Source organism: Oncorhynchus mykiss, chromosome 16, assembly GCF_013265735.2.
Source record: "Oncorhynchus mykiss isolate Arlee chromosome 16, USDA_OmykA_1.1, whole genome shotgun sequence".
Taxonomy (NCBI): Eukaryota; Metazoa; Chordata; class Actinopteri; order Salmoniformes; family Salmonidae; genus Oncorhynchus; species Oncorhynchus mykiss.
Window position 1 is genome coordinate 13,957,514 of NC_048580.1, and position 5,083 is coordinate 13,962,596.

Consider the following 5,083-nt stretch of genomic DNA (forward strand, 5'->3'; position numbering starts at 1 on the left):
ATTCAGTTCACTGTGGTAGAGAGTGCAAAGTAGGATTGCAATACAGATAAGTGCTGCACTCGGAGAAAGCAAGGCAGTTGAGAGAGTTCTATGAACGAATGTTACAGTTACCCTTTCTGTCCCAAGAGATGTTTTCCCTCTTTTTCTTTGCTTTGTTTCCTCAGCCTGTTGGTTGGGTTTCGATCTCAAACCAGAGAGAAAAACAAAAAGAGTGAATTGACTTGTAGAGGCCCAGTACAAGACCAACTGTATATCCCAGTCCGAGATACAAGTTGACATAAAGAACAAGAGGAAGAAAGAGTCCAATGTCCAATGTGTTCACATTTGTAGCACATAGATGTGTCTTCTTTGCTCATCAAGTACGACGTATGCGTGAACGCCACAGATAAGTAGGCGTTCACCCCACTGCACGAGGTGGCACAGAAAGGGACAAACCCAGCAATGTGCCCTGCTATTGGCTCATGGGGCCGACCCCGCCCTCCACAACCAGGAAGGCTAGTCACTACTGGACCTCGTCAAGGTAACCATCCTCACACGCTTGCTATTCTGAACTCGCACTGATTTTAAAAAATATATTCCTTGCCGTTGAAATTTCTATGCTCCCTAACGGTCTAGCTTTCATTTCGATGATTATTAGCGAGCTGGAAACAGTGAAGAAACTATATGTATGTAGATCTATTATCATTTCTACAGTTTCAATTTGGTTTTAGTCATTTTAAAGGTTATTGAGTGTGTTTCTTCCCCCGCTTCGCGGACCAGATCAGTCCTGCGGGCTGTATGTTTGACACTCCTGGGTTACGTTGTCTGTCACCCTCACAGATACCCACCACACTCACCTGCAATATGGATGCAGATATACAAAAATGAATACTATATACTATATGAATTAAACAAAAGTTATTCAAAGTATACATTTCTAAAGTTACAATAGATTGCAATAGATGTTCTGTCAATTACCAAAATTACTAAAGAATCCGGTAACTTTGTTAATAAATTAAAGGTAGTTTTGCAACCCTAATCATGCCCTCTTTCTGAAAAGACGAGAGGACCTGTCTCTGTGCCTGGCAAATAAATTCCTGGAATGTGCTCTCAATTTCATCACACATTGATAAATGACTTGAATGGACTGTATGCATGTCATGGGTTAGCTCATATTCATACTTATTCATACTCATGGGTCGTTGACGTGTTGGCATCAATCGCTAATGCAGTCTATTCGTGTTCCTCTGTACGGTTGTACTGTGATTGTCTTCATTATTTTGAGTCATTCTTAATTTCTCCTCTTGGCTTGGTCGATAAGTGACAAATACACATTTTTTTGCTTCATTTCTCTTTTCTTTTTTTCAACTTTCATATTTGCTATTTTATTACGATCCCCATTAACTGTTGTGAAAGCAGCAGCTACTCTTCCTGGAGTCAACTTTCTCCAGGCAGACGATGTTTGTGCCTTGTTGACATCGGCTAGGCCACCTTCAGCCCTGCCCGGTTGCTATAAACCAAACGTCATCATTATGACGGCCCCTGTTGGTCCCCCCCAGCCTCTCAACCAGCTCGACGCCCCTGTCCAGCCCGGCCTCCAGCAGCAGTCTGGACAACCAGGCCAACAACATGCACTGCCTTCCCTGAGCTATCTGCTCTCTTAGGACCATCTGTTTAGTATTGAATGTAACCCTCATGGTTTTTGATTTTTACTTGATCTTCATGTATGAAAAGACAACGTGTTTCGTTGAGTGGATTGAAGTTCACATCATGAATTAAATTCTGTTCTACTCAATATATATGTATATAAGTTCACATTCATGTAATGTAGGTTTGAACCTGTACCTCACGTTGAAAACGGCAACATCGGACGACAAGGTGTTTTGGTGGAGGAGGAGGTAAGACCAACAAGATGAATCACTACCAAAACCTTGTATCTTATTGATTATATCTTGTTGTAAATTAGTCAAAGTTGGCACGACGTTGAGTCCTGTTCTGTTTTTGTGAACAGTTGTATGATCAGAGAACACAGAGATGGAGGACATGCCGGAGGGGTTTTCACCATATACAACATTCTTACGGTACAGTTGGCTGGTTTCATCCACATTAGGAAGGCCAGCTCTGCCTTTATTCTTTCAGCTTTAAACCAATTCCGACCAGTTAATGGAAGTCGATTCTCAACCGTACTTTCGATTCGATTCAAGTTATTACAACATTATTGACCAGCATTGGAATGCATTCTCTTTTAGAGAGTAGATTCTTGTTCATTCACCATTTCCCCCTCTTGAACTGCAGATCCAGAAAGGTCAACCATCAAAGGAGAATCTCTTTCATTCCAATGAACGGATGGTGTTCCACGGTGAGAGAATAACACAGCCAATAGCACAGCCCACGTTCCACTGAGCACCCATCAACCCATGACACTTCAAAAGCCCCCTCAGGTCATATTGTGTTCTTGTGTTCAAGGTTGATCTTTTCTCTTGTGCATCCCCTTTTATTTTGTGTTTTGAACACTCAGAAATCCAATTTACAGTAGAGCTCATTCCAGCATTCATTGGATGACTCATCCACTCTTGGCCAAACAGGTTTACCGTTTGTAAAAGCCATCATCCACAAGGGTTTCGATGAGAGGCACACTTACATAGGAGGGCATGTTTGGAGCAGGCAATCTACCTTACGAAGAACTCGTCGAAGAGTGAACAAGTACGTCTACGGAATAGGAGAAGGCACAGGCTGCCCTCTGCACAAAGACGGGTCCTGCTACGTGTGCCGAAGGTAAACCAGCCGTCCAGTCCTTTTGATATTTCTCTACTACAGTGAACAATATCCCAGCTTAGGTCGTAGTCACCACAGTTCAACTAAATCAAGCCGTGGCTTGTCAACATAATAAACCAATGAGACTTTCATTAAGAAAGAATTTCTCAAATGTATCAAGTGGATAGGATGGCGGTTCATTCCTGGTGTCACATGATGTCTGTGATGGGCTCAATGGCTTCTATATGTCTCCAGGCACCTGCTTTTCAGTGCCATAAAGTTGGCCCACTCCCCTCCAGGACACCACTCTGTCACGGGGAGGCCCAGTGTCAACGGACTGGCACTGTCAGAGTATGTCATCTACAGAGGAGAGCAGGTACAGTAACTAGTGGTTTTGGCAACTGATTTAGTGTGCCACCTTCATTTTGACACTTTGAGTCAACTACTGAAGTTGCAAGTGTCACTGGATTATTAGAGTTGTAATACTTCTCCTCTTAGACCTAATGTGTTAGTTGGATGGAAGAACCTGACACCCTCAGCACACAGGGGGACAAACACATGCCTGGAGGTGACAGCATTCCCTCCCCCATATGCCCCCGAAAGCACAACTATGACAACATAACAACATAACCAACAAAAACAGGTCACAACTCCTGCAGCTCTGTTGCACGCTGGGTGAGTATCTAATCAATGGTAGGCTTCAAGGGAACACCTATGGTAGGTACACATATAGTTAATCTCTTGGCAGTAGTACTGTAGACTACTTTATCACTGACCTCAACCCAGAGTCTCTCAGAGCGTTCACAGTCAGCCCAGGACACCCCTATCAGATTGTAGCAAAATCACAGTCTACTTGAACAGAGCAATACTCAGTCATGAGGCATCACAGCCAAAGGAACTGAGTAAATTTAAGAAATGCTATAGATGGAAGGAATGTAGTGTGGAAACCTTCCAAAAAACAATTAGGCAACAACAAATTCAATCCCTTTTAGACAACTTCCTGGACAAAACGTTCCACTGTAACAGTGAAGGTGTAAACTTGGCAGCAGAAAAACGAAACTGTATTTCCCCTCTCAGCTTCGCTATCAAATCAAAAAAGTTCAAACAGAAAACTGAAATTAACAACAATGACAAATGGTTTGATGAAGAATGCAAAAACATAAGAAAGAAATTGAGAAACCTGTCCAAACAAAAACATAGAGACCAAGAAAACCTGAATCTACGCCTTCACTATAGTGAATCACTAAAACAATACAGAAATACACTACGGAAAAATAAGGAACAGCACGTCAGAAATCAGCTCAATGTAATTGAACAATCCACAGACTCTAACCACTTCTGGGGAAATGGCAAAAAACACTAAACAAACAACAACACAAAGAATTATCTATCCAAAATGGAGACGTATGGGTAAACCACTTCTCCAATCTTTTTGGCTCTATATCAAAGAACAAACATCAAAAACATATACAGTTGAAGTCGGAAGTTTACATAAACTAGTTCTAATGACTCCAACCTAAGTGTTTCAAACACTCCACAAATGTCTTGTTAACAAACTGTAGTTTTGACAAGTCGGTTAGAACATCTACTTTGTGCATGAAACAAGTAATTTTTCCAACAATTGTTTACAGACAGATTATTTCACTTATAATTCACTGTATCACAATTCCAGTGGGTCATATGTTTGCATACACTAAGGTGACTGTTACCTTAAACAGTTTGGAAAATTCCAGAAAATAATGTCATGGCTTTAGAAGCTTCTGATAGGCTAATTGGAGGTGTACCTGTGGATGTACCTGTGGATGTATTTCAAGGTCTACCTTCAAACTCAGTGCCTCTTTGCGTGACATAATGGGGGGAAAAAAAATCAGCTAAGACCTCAGAAAGAAATTGTAGACCTCCACAGGTCTGGTTCATCCTTTGGAGCAATTTCCACACGCTTGAAGGTACCACGTTCATCTGTACAAACAATAGTACGCAAGTATAAACCCCATGGGCCCAACCAGTCCTCATACCGCTCAGGAAGGAGAAGCATTCTGTCTCCTAGAAATGTACATACTTTGGTGAGAAAAAATGCAAATCAATCCCAGGACAACAGCAAAGGACCATGTGAAGATGCTGGAGGAAACAGATACAAAAGTATCTATATCCACAGTAAAACAAGTCCTATACTGACATAACCTGAAAGGAGGAAGCCTCTGCTCCAAAACCGCCATAAAAAAGCCAGACTATGGTTTGCAACTGCACACGGGGACAAAGATCGTACTTTTTGGAGAAATGTCCTCTGGTCTGATGAAAAAGAAATGGAATTCTTTGGCCATAGTGACCATCGTTTTGTTTGGAGGAAAAA